The sequence below is a fragment of the Oculina patagonica genome, chromosome 5 (genome assembly GCF_052425735.1).
Source record: "Oculina patagonica isolate OP01 chromosome 5, crgOcupat, whole genome shotgun sequence".
Taxonomy (NCBI): domain Eukaryota; kingdom Metazoa; phylum Cnidaria; class Anthozoa; order Scleractinia; family Oculinidae; genus Oculina; species Oculina patagonica.
Window position 1 is genome coordinate 31,566,456 of NC_135762.1, and position 14,700 is coordinate 31,581,155.

General features: G+C 38.7%; 2 non-coding genes across 2 annotated transcripts; one reads left to right on the top strand and one right to left on the bottom strand.

Annotated features, from left to right (window-relative positions):
• Nucleotides 1-7,716: 7,716 nt before the first annotated feature.
• On the top strand, nucleotides 7,717-7,789 carry Trnai-gau (transfer RNA isoleucine (anticodon GAU)). The gene has a single exon. It is a non-coding gene; the product is annotated as a tRNA-Ile (tRNA).
• A 1,462-nt stretch (nucleotides 7,790-9,251) lies between these two features.
• On the bottom strand, nucleotides 9,252-9,324 carry Trnai-gau (transfer RNA isoleucine (anticodon GAU)). Its single transcript has one exon. It is a non-coding gene; the product is annotated as a tRNA-Ile (tRNA).
• Between the last annotated feature and the right edge of the window lie 5,376 nt (nucleotides 9,325-14,700).

The following is a 14,700-nucleotide window of genomic DNA, read 5'->3' on the forward strand; positions in this document are numbered from 1 at the left end:
ACTTGTCAACAACCGCAAATAATCGAATAAGGCTCGAATTACGCCTTTCCTTCTCAAAGCCAAAATTCCGACAAAATCTTATTAGTATGGAATGAGGGAACATGGATATAATTAATCCACTTGAAGTAGCTAATTGTATATTCTTTGGGTACTAGGGGACATTGAACGCATCATCTTGCTGAGAACTGAACTTAGTTTTTACAGAAAAATAATTCAGAGTCGGTATTGTTCTAGATTTTAACTACTGGAACAGAGAATACCATTCAAGAAAGCCATACTTTAGAGTTTTTTATTGATTGCCGGGATAACATTCTCCGTTAATTCATAAGTAACTGTGAAGAATTAAGACAGAAAATGAGTATAATTGCACATCAGCTTGAATGCTATCCTGCTGCTTAGCTTTCTTTCCTCGTTAAATTTTAAGTTTATTGTAACAGTCGCCGTGCTTATTGTAGCATTCCAGTTTTGCTTTACAGGAGTTTTCATAACTGCAGCCATGACGAAGTCCATTACAGAGTTTCTGAAAAGGAAAAAAACGCGGTACGGTGAGTTGTTCAGATGAGGTGCTTAGAACTTTTAACCCTATTCAGACCGGGCTTTTTTTGGACCTCCTGGAACCGGGGAGGGGGGGTTTGGAAGCCACCCCCCCCCCCTCTAGGTAACTTCCAGGATATTTAAGCACTCACAATGAAACTTATAGGATGTATAGTATGACCAAACATCTATCTTTTGGTATACGTCACGTGGGATGATTACGTCACATCACGTGACAATACATCATGATTTCTTATTCAACCTATCTTACCAAATAATTCCCAGATAAATTTTAGATAAACTCGCAAAGTTTGGCAGCGTTTGGTTAAAAAAGTTACAAGCGTGCAAAGTCAGCACGGGCCTGAAAAGCCCCCCCCCCCCCCCGCAGGTCTAAATAGGGTTAAGATATGAATGGTGGGGGAAGATGCGTGGATTTGGGCTAGGAAAATTCCACAGTAGTGCGTAACCGACCGGGGAAAGGAGGGACTTAAGGATTCTGTTTTAGGATTATTGAAGGGTTTTGCAATACTGCCGGTCCGGTCTGATATCGGCACATGAAGGTTCAATTCTCCGATGTTACGATACATATACTTACGTGCTTACCTGGATCCCCGAGGGTGAAGCAAGGTTTTCAAAGAGGCACTTCCGATAGGCTTCCTTGCAAGCAGGCTTAAAACAGGTATGCATGGTACCTGCCACTAACATGCATATGTTGTATGTAACAGTGCAAGGGTTCTGTAAAATAAGCACATTTGGTACAAGATGATAAATAGCCAAAAGGCGCTTCGCCGAGTTATTGTAGTCATCACGGCAAACAGGTAATCTGCTTTTTACGCTGCTTGTTTTTGATTAAATACAGTAGGGGAAAACCAATGTTATCAAATAAAACTGCACATACTTGCTGATCGTTGGCAATCACTTTCTTTTGGCAAGCCCATGTCTTTAGGAACCTCAGCAATTGTTTCATCGTGTTGCTCGTCTTCATGTAACACCCTTTTGCTGGCGGACACATACACTGCAAGTGCGATGAGGAGGAGAAGAGCTTCGAAAGTCTCCATTTTGCAATTGGCCGCTTTAAGGTGTGGGCAAATGACACTTAAATTTCTACAGAACGACTCCACCTTATATAGAAATCGATAGACTCTGACGTTTTCCGTTGCGCAGAAATAACAATTCGTTATCTCAAAACCAAAACAAATGTTCGTGCAAAATTGAGGTTGTCAGTGTTTTATCAGCTTTGTTCCGCCACTTAAGTTAGCTAAACAGTTCACTAAATATTGCGAGACATGGAATTTACATAGCTCTTCAAAGAAATCAAGCAAGCACAAAAACCCATATTCTATTTTATTTTTTCTCTTTTTTTTCTGAAGGCTTATTTTTTTCTGTTTTTTTATTTTATTTTTTGGTCGCAAAGCTAAGCATAAATCGCGCGAGGAATGGCGCAATAATCTAGCTCAAGGAACATTTTACTTTTCATGACGTACCAAATCCAGCCATTAAAATTGTAACTACGTCTAGCAGTTATTTATCCAATTAATTTCTAAACTGGCGTTAGAAGATTTTTATCACTCAAGAAAGTGACTGCTTCCTTAAAAAAAGAAGATAATCGAGAATCCGGGTATCCATCCCGGTACTTCCCGCATTCGAAGAGGCTATTTCTATGGGTTGTTTCTCTGATATAGCTTGAATGTTATTGCAATTTCCAATACTAAAACGAAACCGAGAATCAAGTAACTATATTATTCTCTGCAACTCTAGAAACAAGGCTGAAACCATCAATATCTTATGTCCCATTAAACAAGCAGGGTAGATATGGCGTGCGAACTGGCTTTGTGTATGGTATTTCGTACAAGAACACACGAAAAGGACTATAGCCCTGCTGGCCGCCGATTGGGCAAAATAATACAAATGGAATACAGAGGACTTTTTCTACCCAATCAGGAGGCAGTATTCAGAGAGCTGATTGGAACTGGCCTGGTAAGACTCTTTACCCAGGGGGACTTATCTATCGTTCCAACTTTCCTTTCGCCGATTATTTTCCCGCAGTTTCGCCTTTCACTGGCCCCCACTTACTGCCCCTGGCTCTCTGAGGATGCCTGTGTATTCAGTAATTTAACGTTTTAATTTCTATTGTCAGTCTCGTAACTGCTTGACTTTCCAACTAATTTATGGGTTAGAATGAATGGTATTTCTTCATTTGTGTAATGCGTTAAAGATAATTTTTAAGTTCTTTTGTCAACAGGAGAGTCGCATTTTATTTTTGGTAGGATTTTAAACCAACAGGTGAAGAATTTAATTTTAAGGAATGAGGGAACACTGATCTTTGATTTTCTTTCAAGTATAGCAGAGAAATACAATTGAATATGCTTTGGGTAGGAGGGGAAAATAAACCTTTCTCTCGCCACCTTGTTGAGAACCGAACTTAGTTCTCACAGAAAAAAATATAGAGTTCGTATCAGTTTCTATTAAAATGCATTTTAACAGCTGGAACAGTGAATAGGACTAAATGCTAGCCATGCTTTAGAGTCTTTTTATTGATTGCTGGGCTAATATGCTCCATAAATACATGGGTATAACTGTGAAGAATAAAGACAAAATCAATCTGATTGCACACCAGCTTGAATGCTCTCCTGGTGCTTTACTTCTTGCCTAGTTAGGCAATAACTCATAGTAACAGTATTTGTTGTACTGGTAGCATTTCGCATCACAGTTGGTTTTAATCTCGCAGGCTCCAAAAGCTGATTTACAAAGTTCCTGAAAGAAAAAAAAACACGGATACAAGCCGCCTTTGAATTAAGTTTTCCTGTCACAACTACATATACACAGTAGTGTAATTTTAAGTAGCAATTTTAAGTCGTTTTTTAATATAGTGAGAGGCAAGAACATTCTTAAAAATATTAGCTTCGAGGCGTTATCCGCACAGACAGTCATACTGAACGATTATGTTTTTAAATTTTATTAAATTGTTGTTATAGCGGTGAATTTTGTTTTTTTTTTAAACATTTTTAGAACATCTTTTTACGTATTTTTAAATTTTAATTTGCACACGGACCCACAAGCTTTTAGCTCTAAACACCGCTTGTTTTTGATTAAAAACGGTAAGAAGAGAAATGAAGTTATCAAAAACAAATTACGCATACTTGCTGATCGTTGGCAACCGAGGTTCCTTCGGGCAAGCCCTGGTCTTTGTGAGCCTGAGCAATTGTTTCCTCGTGTCGCTCGTCTGAGAAATCAGCTTCATGAAACGCCTTTTCGTTGGCGGACACATACACTACAAGGGCAATGAGGAGGAGTGGAGCTTCGAAAGTCTTCATTTTGGCCGCCTTAAGATGTGGGCAAATGACACCTAAATTTGTAGAGAACGATTCCACCTTATATAGAAAATCGCCAGACTCTGACGTTCTTCGTTGCGCAGCAATAACGAATCGTTATCTTAAAACTTAAAACAAATGTTCGTGCAAAATTGAGATTGTCAGTGTTTTATCAGCTTTGTTCCACCACTTTAGTTAACTAAACAGTTTACTTAATATTGCGAGACATGGAATTTACAAAGCCCTTCAAAGAAATCAAACAGGCACAAAAACCCATATTCTATTTTACTTATCTCTTTTTTTTCTGAAGGCTATTTTTTTCTGGTTCTTTTTTTCTACAGATTGGAGATGATTTAAAATTCTTTTGTGCCCCATTTTTTAGGTTGGAATTTCTTCTGATTTGAATTCAGCGTAAGCTTAACGCAGTAAAGCACTGATTCAAAGCGAAAAACAGTCGCAAAGATAGGTCGAGGCATCGCGCAATAATCTAGCCCAAGGAACATTATACTTTTCATGACGTACCAAATCCAGCCATTAAAAATACAACTTTATCTAGCAGTTATTTATCCAGTTAAATTCTAGAAAGGCTTTCTAACTGCTCCAGGTTTATTAATTGTTTTTTTATCCTTCGCCTTAACATTGAATTCTCCATTTCACTGCGTGTTTGCTTTTAAGGTTGATTCTGACGATTCCACTTAATTGATTCTAACAATTCTCATTCTAATAATAAAGTGACACGATGTTGTTACGCTTAAGATAAAGTTAAATAGAATAAAGTGGTCGTTGTAGTTTTTTCTGCTTGTTCCAGTTCTGCATCATCAGCTTTTACACCATCGCGTCAGAAAAACGAAAAAACGCTCACGTTACATCTTTGTGAAGAAACACATTTTTGTGTTGGTTCAAAGCTTCCAACGAAGTTAAAAGAGAGACAAAATTGCGGTTTGCGTCTTTGTTATTTTAAAAGAATTTATGTGCTTGTCGGTTGCTTTAAAAACAAGCATTAAACGAAAAAAGATTTTTTAAAGCTGTATCAACACACTAATGGTGTTGTTATTGTTGTGGATTCACGAAGCAAGGGCAGCAAGCAAGAACCCCAACACGCGTGTATCTCTGCACATAGTGGAGTTTTCTAAATCACTAATTAGATAATCTTGTTACTCTTGGAGGCGGAGTAAGCAAATCCGCCGATCTAGCTATTGTTTGGCCAAATCCGTCAATTCGTTGCTCTATTTTAATTCAAATTCGAATCCGCATTACTTGAAAGTGTGTGGTATAGTTTGAATTTGCTGCAACGGGGAGTAAATATTGTTTTTTATTCTATTTTTTGGAGTTTCCTTTCATTGCTTGTTTTGTGTCAATTCCCCCCAATATACCGACGAAAACCGACCAAAGTGATGCGAAGTTTGGTTAGCTAGTATCACGATCCGAACTTCCTGACCTGAAGAGTCCGGTCGTGTGATCCAAAATTCTCAGCTTATCCGCGATCCGCTGTATCTTCAAAATTCGCGAATCCGTTTAATGTATTGCAAAATCCAAAATCCTTGCACTTTTAAGGCCAAATCCATCGATTCGCGAACCTATTCACCCCCTCACCTTGCCTCTCCAAGGATTCAGTGTTATATTTTGGCTATCGCCAGTTTCAAGGTTCAAAGAGAAAATTGTCAGAACTATGATTTTTTAAATAACTTTGTTTACGTATGCTTGTTTTCGCTGTCAAAGGCATAAGCACAAGAATACGTAGAAGTCTGCCTAGCCTCTTACGTAATTTCTGCTTTCATTTTACCTTTTATTGTTATTAGCTTTTGCTACAGTGAAATTGTGAAAACGCTTTATCTCCGAAGCGCAGTTGCGCCTGAATGCAAACAACTCTTGAAAATGTTGCTTACAGTAACTCTTGTGTTCGGAGCGTGTCCCTCGAGCATTACGATTGTTCTCCACAAACTTCAACTTGAAGGCCGAACCGTGCGTCGCTTTGGGATTTTTTTTTACAAGTTCTGTAATCCATGTATCTATGTACTCCACAGTTGAAATTATCGACGGGCTTTTAAAACATAGCTCAAATGTACAGAATAAATTACCAAACCCCTTAGGTAAGGTTTCGCTTGAAGATTTTTATCACTCAAAAAAGTGACTGCTTCATAAAAAAAGAGAAAATGGAGAATCCGGGTATCGATCCCGGTACTTCCCGCATGCAAAGCGGGCGCTCTACCATTTGAGCTAATCCCCCGGTACAGAGCAGGTATGATAAAAAATAAATTAAAATTAAACTTTCCTTTAGTGTCTTTAGCCAGATCAGATAATATCACTTTCCTGGCCCAAATTGTTCAAAGGGTGAATAACTATCCACCAGATAAATCGCTATCCTGTGGATAGCGAAGTAGGTTTTGTATAACACTTATGCACTGGATGGCGATTCTTTCGGTGAATAGCGTTATCTACTCTTTGAACAACTGGACCCTGGGTCAGGTTGTTCGAAAGCCGATTCACGATAACCCAGGATTAAAAGTTAATGGAGGGTTCAATTTTTCCTTTATAATTTTTTTTATTGCTTACCATAGGCGTACGGGCACCTTCGGACCTGGGGGGGCGGAGACCTTATTGCCCGAAAAAAAGGCATGGGTTGAAAGCCGAATAAAGAGGCAAAAAAAAAAAAATGGACGACAAACCGTCGTGCATTGAAATAGTTGGGTACAAACCTTGCCTGCTTGTTTAAAGGAAACAATAGTTCTTTTATTAATTTCGCGGCGTTGCCCGAAGGTGTCAATGCACTGAATCCTTTTTCTTCGGAAATATTTTATTTATCTAGTTCAGCGAGAATTAAAGTATTTTGGGGGAGCCAATTTACGTCGTTCTTCTCACACTTGAAAGTTAAACACAAGCGTGTGAAACATTCAGGGATGAAAGTTTTAAGCCAGCCCCGACAACTTCGTTACCATTTGAGTCAAAAGCATTAGCTTCATTACATTTGTAACCGTATCGCAGCTTTGATTCAAGGTTACACTGAATCCATCGCGCGTAAATGCTCAAGCTATGGAAAAGCTGATTGCAACTGAATCAAACTGTGGGGTCATGCAGAATTTGCGAGAAAAATCTAACATGATTATAGCAATTTGCGAGAGGAAACGCAAGCAGATGAGTGTGGACTTTTGAACCACAACGTTCGGTATATTTCCAACACTTTTTCTGTTGACGTTATTTATTCGTTTTGAACGTAATTTTGAGATTTGTTGGCTTATTTTCTATTTTTTCTCTAGGCTTGTTGCCCGAATTCTGAGTAATTTGCCCGAAAATTTTCGGCACTGGGGGGGCTGCAGCCCCCCTCGCCCCCCCGCCTCGTACGCCTATGTTGCTTACGTTTTGTGGAGTTTGAGATAATTTGACGGCAAAACTGAACGACGTAAAATATAAACAGAAAATTTCACTGAAAGTTTGGAAAGCTGAAATCAAAGTTCACGCTAATCCTAGATTAGCTTAATCGTTCTTTGAACATCCCGGCCCTGGAGGCGTACGAATTGGGTTGGAACGAATCACGTCGGGAGTTTGTATGATCGAGAGCTGAGCAAGTTCAGATCAGGTCGTTCAGAGTGGAGCCTGGTTTTCACTAGCGACGCAAGCAAAAGCGCAAGAATAACAGCTCTTTTTTCTCCGTGAAAACGGCTTCGACTCAAGCAAAAGGACAAGCCCATTGCATTTGGATGTTCGTGCTTGTGCTTGCGGCAAGCACGAGGATCAAAATTTGTCCTTTTGGCGTGATGGCGCTTGTGCTTGCGCTTGTGCTTGCGTCGCTAGTGAAAACCAGGCTTGACAACGCAGTGTTTTTCACAGAAAAAAACTTACCCATTTTAACACTTCCATGCAAGCGGTATCTGCTGGTCCGTTAGCTCAGTCGGCAGAGCGTGGTGCTGATAACGCCAAGGTCGTGAGTTCGACCCTCACACGGACCACGGTGATGTTTTCTTTTTGCTTTTGGTGGGGGATTCGGTACTGTGGATACTGTGAATCAGTATACTAAAACATTTTTTTTAAACAAAATGAATTTTCCCAGTGAGTAAATATGGAGTTGATGAATGCTCACAGTTAAGTCTCAGTTTTGTGTCCAAGAAATTAACGATTTGTGTCCGGCGACTTTTTCACGAGTTTTTTTTTAAAAAAAGCTTGTCATCTTCGCAAACGAAGAATCTGAGATCATTATCTGAATCAAATGCCTAGGTATTCTGCCTGAATACGATTTTTTAGGTCAGTATTGTCTGCCTTAACGGAAGGACTTAAAACAGCTCCTGATTTAATTTAGATAAGGGTCGTGTCTGGGGGATTAGCTCAAATGGTAGAGCGCCCGCTTAGCATGCGGGAAGTACCGGGATCGATACCCGGATTCTCCATTTTTTTTTAAAAACTAAGCTTAAGCGTCTCAACAGGTATGTGATTACTGCCAGAATAAAAAATATAAATTAAAAATTATAAATTTGTTAAAATTATTTTCTAAAGAGGATCAGACCAGGCTTATCTTTTTTATCGTCTTTTAGTTGTGAAAATAACTGTTCAAGAATAGAAAAATTGTGAAGGGGTCTAGAATGTCTTTAATGGTTGTCAATTGTTTGCATAAAATTAAAATTGAAATAACTTCTAAATAAAAAAATATATTTAACTTTTTCATCTATTGGAACAACAATATGGTCACTGTGACGTCACAAAAAACTTCGTAGAACTCAAAAGAGTATAAAATAGGGTCTGTCCGAGAGTCGAGCCCGGGCCCACTCGAATCGAGAATCATACCATACCAACCAACAAGCCTGGATAGAATGACGACTTCTTTAAAAAATTACGGTTTATCTTGTATAAATCATGCCTTTTAGATAGAAACTACTAACTTCAAACAACCAGTACATCATTGCCTTCAACGCGATATCAGAAAGCTAGAACTTGTAGTAGACACTGCAAGGAGTTATTAGAATTATTTTAACATTTCAGTAAAGAAAGTGTGATATTAAGAAGGGTTCATAATTTATGAAGAGGGGGGACTATGTCGATTTTAGATTTTTCCCCTTGCATTTTTTGGAAGCCCCCCCCCCCCCTATTATTTTGTGTGTTTTTTCCCTGGCCCCAACTCATTGCAAAATATAAAAGAAATTGAGAATATGACCAAGTTAAAAAAAGTAAAACAAAAACAACAATTTATTGCGGTATTTCCATAAGATTACATGGCATTACCTATTTAATCTAAAGTACGAAATATTACTATTTATGGCTAAACATATCAATAACCCAATTTTTTGTCCCGTTCATCATGACATTTTCTGCTCCGGGCAAGTGCAAACCAGTTTGTAAGTAAGGAATATGTAATAAGTCAAATAAAAAGACAAGTGCAGCAAACAAATATAGAAAAGCCGGTTTATAGAAGCAAAGTTTTGGTCCGTGTGAGGCTCGAACTCACGACCTTGGCGTTATCAGCACCACGCTCTGCCGACTGAGCTAACGGACCAACCACATAATTCTCTTTTATCTATTTACATTTAAGCAATGATTTAAAAGCGTGTCGATAATTTGAACTGTGAAGTGCATAGATAAATGGGTTTACTACAGAACTTATAAAAAGTAGCAAAAGCCCAAATGCACGCACAGTTTGGCTTACAAGTCGAAAATGGCGAAGAACAACCGTAACGCTGGCGGGAAAAAAACACGCTCCGAACACAAGAGTAACTGTGAGCGACATTTTCAAAAGCTGTTTTCGTTGGCGTATTAATTCTTTCTCGGATATGTTGCTTTCAGGCGTAACTGCGCTTCGGAGGTAAAGCGCTTTTACAATTTTTATATAGCAAAAACTAATAACGATAAAAGGTATAATGAAAACGAAAATGACGTAAAAGGTAATGTGAGTTAACTCTGCTTGATCAGCGTACGTCTTTCGGCAATGTGCTTTCTTGAACTTGTATTCTGTATGGACAAACAGTGGCGCGTTTAATGCAAGAGACGCCATCCATGTTCCGATTATTGCGTATCGAGCGGATTCCCGCGTTAGCTGCAACATCTTCAGAGGTCTTGCCACGGCGTTATAACGCTCTACTGCTAGAATTGTAAGCGTGAATACGGAAGTAATTGTCGATGTGATAGGAACGTTGAAGTCCACAAAGAATAAACAAAGAACAGTTCCAACGGCTCCATCTGGAAGGACCGTTATTAGCGGGATGAGGGAAAGGCAGCAAAACACTAAACTTGTGATGTCGGCGGCCGCCAGATTTGCCAGCAAGTAATTCTGAGCAGTCTGAAGTGTCTGAGTTCTCTTGATTATTAACAGGACTGAAATGTTTCCAGCGATTCCTGTTCCAACAAAGATAACTCCCAGCACCAACAAACAGACAAATAGCGAATCCATCGTGAAAGGTTGGTTTCCCTTCGAGGCTCTTTTCATTAATTCCAGTATTGTCTCGTTTGTTGTTGAATTTATTGAGATGTTGACGGACATTGTTTTTAAGAATCGTAACTTGGTTTCGTTGTTAAGATCTGTTAAATTTTCAACTTTTCGCCAGAGAAACTAACTTGCAACTAACCAACCTAGCCTTTATGAAAGGTGTCTTACGACCAATTTTCGTTTAGTAATTAACTTCGTAATTTTATGAAAAGGGAAAAAATGTAATTTGTAGTTTTGAAATGATTCTTAGATGAATGAATGGTACACTGACAATAACCTTTGTGAAGCAATTGATTCCGGATCGGTCGTTGGTATGGCCATGGCAGTTATTAAATTAACATTGCTTTGTTCAAATTACCACCGACACATACTCATATTAATTTTCTTTCCCTGATATTAATTTCATAGCGAGAAAGAGGAATCAAACAAAACATTTAATTAATGCATCAGGAACAGATCCATTCGATAACTGCCGTCTATCATCTGTTTTATTAAAAGTGGGGGTAATGTGTTTAGGCCTTATTCATACGCCGCAATTAAGTTGCGCTGAAATCGCTAAAATCAGGATATTACCCACATCATTTGCTAATTGAAACAAAAATGCTCAGTTTTGTGCTCTGCTCAAATTGCTCAAAGTCCTTCTCTATAAGAGCAGGGCCGCAGAGCAAAGCCCCATACCCATAGAAAATTGACAGACTCATGCTTTTGGTTTTTCATGGTCATCATGGCTAGCAGCATGGTTAGCGGACGCGTGCGCCCTAGCGACGACGACGTCGCCCCAACATGGCGGCCATACTTCAGAAATGGGTTGAAGGATATGGTTAACGTCAGCTTACATCTTTGATATTGGACATCCATTTCATGGTCAATTGGCAGCTGTCAAAACACGGTATCCGCTGACCAGTATTTCATGACCATATCGCGGGCTCACATATAGAACTCATTAAGGTCGAATGTTTTTTTAAGTTTAACACTGGCCAAGTAAAGATTTACATTGGATCGCGGGCTCAAGTGCTATATGTTAATAACCGAGGAGCTCCGCTTTTAGGCTTGGCTAAATCTATTTAATATTCTCTTTTATCCGGCTTCATACGCTTTACTGCTGCTCCGTTCCAGAATCGTCAGTATCATGCTGTTACTTCGATGGGTAAAGGGTGACACCAAACATCCAAACTATCATACATGTACAAATCTCGTGACCTTTCCATGGCTGCAACTATTTCTGAACTTAATCGTATCTATAACAAAATTCTTGATTTTGATTGGTTCTACGCGCGCTTGTTTGTCGCGTCATTGGCGCGCGGATACCTGTCGTTGGACACCGTACCTACGCCATTCGCTCGTCAATCACATTCATTTGAATGGAGTCTTTCTTGCTGTTTTTTCAATGTTTGTACAGTCAAGCAATTGAATTTATCATTGACTTTTTTTACACTAAAAAAGGTTCTCATAGACTTCATTACCTTGAATTTTGTTATTTATACGATTGATTAGTAAATGGACCTCGTGCCCAGGTCGTACAATTCAGAGAGTAATCTTACTCATAATTTCAAATCGTCCTCGCGCTGCGTGCTCGGCCAATTTTGAAATTACTCGTCCGATTACTCCCTGAATTGTACTCCGTTCAGTCCAATTACCATTACTAATTACTTCACCCTTCACCACGCATAACTCCCGTTATTACCTAATTCCTTCCTCAAGTTTATCTGTCTGTGGGCATTCCAAGAAGACCGAACCAGCTGTCCGCGGTTGTTAGTTGACCTTACATTTTTTTCTGTTTTTCCCCCTTCTTTTTGTATGAAAAACTTAAATAGTGGAACCCCGTAGTAGGCAACCAGATAAGAAAAAAAAAAAATTTTGATAAAATAATTAAAAATAAAACTGGAGAATCCGGGTATCGATCCCGGTACTTCCCGCATGCGAAGCGGGCGCTCTACCATTTGAGCTAATCCCCCCAACACGGTAACTTTCAATTAGTAAGTACGACATCTAAAATCATATAGATTTTTTTAATTATTTAAAGCCTATTAAGATACTTTTCACCAATAGGGATCACAATAGCCATTGAAGTCAGTTTGAGCTTTATAAACTTGTAAAATTGTAAAAATATGCACAATGGCACATAATGTATTCAAACCTTATTCAAGAATTATTGAATAATGATTATACTTCCTATTATATCTGATCCAAAGGCCACATGTTATTTTAGAGAAATAATCGAATTTTTTTTACTCACTGACAGCACCCACCACCCGGCAAAAAGACAGGAAGTCTCTTCAAGTATCCTCATTCCCCACTTTAATAAAATGGATTCTTGCTTATATAGCCCTCACTCTATCTGTCAGAAGTAGAAACTAAGAAAAAAAATTCAAACCTCCTAGTGTGTTTTCGGTTGGATGAAGCTGACGTCATACCCATCATAAAGAGAGCATCAAACTAAGTCCTCAACAGTGTGTATCGTTGTTAAGTTTTCTCCCAAAATCATAGCAGAAAGAAGGGGAAAAAAAGAAAAAAAAAGATTTGAAGTAAACAACATTAAAAAGGGGAAAGGAGGGACGGGTAAGAGAATGTGGCAAGTGCGTGAAGTGTCCCAGCTAGTTATGCAGAGTTGCTTTTGCAGAGAAAGTTAAAGTACACTACCCAAACTTTCAAAATAAACAAGCAAAGAAACAAACACTCAGCTACAACAGAAAAAGAACAAAATAAAAAAGTGCCATGAGCAGCCAAAAAAACAATATTTTGGAGAATCCGGGTATCGATCCCGGTACTTCCCGCATGCTAAGCGGGCGCTCTACCATTTGAGCTAATCCCCCAGCACACAAGCTGGTTTGTACAATTAAGCATTAGTTAAACGAGAGTGACCCACCTGCCTTTTACTTTTAATGTCAGACAGATGAAAATGGATAATCATCCTCTCTTGAAATGATAAAATCACCATCTGATCGTGATTTTTTTTACATCTAATTGCTTGTTAATTTTTAGCTTAATTACCACCCCACCCCTCCCCCTTAGAGAGGCATATGTTTCTTTCAAACGCCACCACGGCCTTCTTTGAAGTTATATCTAGTCTGCCAGACTTATTGATATCATGATAAATAAACTGAAAGTGACTTTGCCATAATATTAGCTGTGGCAAATTTCAAAAGAATACGTTGAACAATTTTGCGATGCAGCTTCTTCTTCTTCAAAAAAAGGAAAAAAACTGGCAGATCAACAAAAAATGGTGGCGTTGCAGACGGTTTCGGATTGTTCTGAGGTGTTTCCTGCAGCAGCACTTCAAAGTGACAGGCTGTTAAAAGGTTAAAGTTAAAAACAGCGCACAAGTGTTTCCTTCGTTTTTCCTTACAATCTTTTATTTTACAGTGGAACCCCGATTTAACGATCCTCGATATAACGATATTCCCGATATAACGATGAATATTCTGTGTCCGGGCAAAAGTTGCAGGAAAATGTATGGGACGGAACCCCGAGATAACGATCTTCAATATAACGATATTCCCGATATAACGATGAGAATTTAGCGTACCGAACGTAAAATCCTCCCGATATAACGATATCAGTACACAGTCACAATTTATTTGGAAAACATCGAATTTAGTGTAATAACATTACAGTTATTGAGTGATCTCTAATGTTTCTGTATTAAAACAGCTTTTTACAATGATAAACGAAAAATTAATGATACTGTGTTCTAAGCTTTCTTATCAAAAATATTCTCTTTATCCTCCTTTAATATGCAGTAAAAAGTTCTTGTTACGCTTTCTCCGATATAACGATATTTTCGGTTATTTTACGGCCATATCGTTATATCGGGAGTTTCGATATAACGATTGCTCGATATTTATACCTAACCGTACCTTTTTGGTACGCTTCGGCGGCATATCAGGCGAGTTTGGTCGAGCCATGGTTCGAGCCAAAATACCCATGGCGAGACCAAACGAGCCTGATATGGCGCCGAAGCGTACCAAAAAGGTACGATTAGGTATTTACCGTACCCAAATTCAGCCAAACATCCGGTGATATTATTCGCTCTGTTGAAGCCATGCTTGCCAGGTACGTAGTTTTAAATGTATTGACCTGCTTGTAATGATACTTTTTTTTGTCTTCAACACTTTTATCAAGTTCTCTTCTCACATTGTTTTACTCGTTTGTTTGGAGTTTCATTCTCTACATTTTCAAAATCCAAATTTAGCGAAAAATTTGGAAACTCCGACTCCATTGTTTCAGTGTGAATGTTTCAGTACTCGTCGGCAAACATCGCGCAATTGGCGAGCGCGCTCAATTTTAGTTTTGGCGGGAAAGTTTTTCTCTTTTTACGACAGCTAAACACCGCTAAATTTAATTTACGAAGTTCTGTTTTATTCGTAAAACCTCTTTTTAAATCATCGTACAGTAACACTATTTTACTTCAAAGTGACCATGATATGGTGGCATATCAGGTCAGTAACT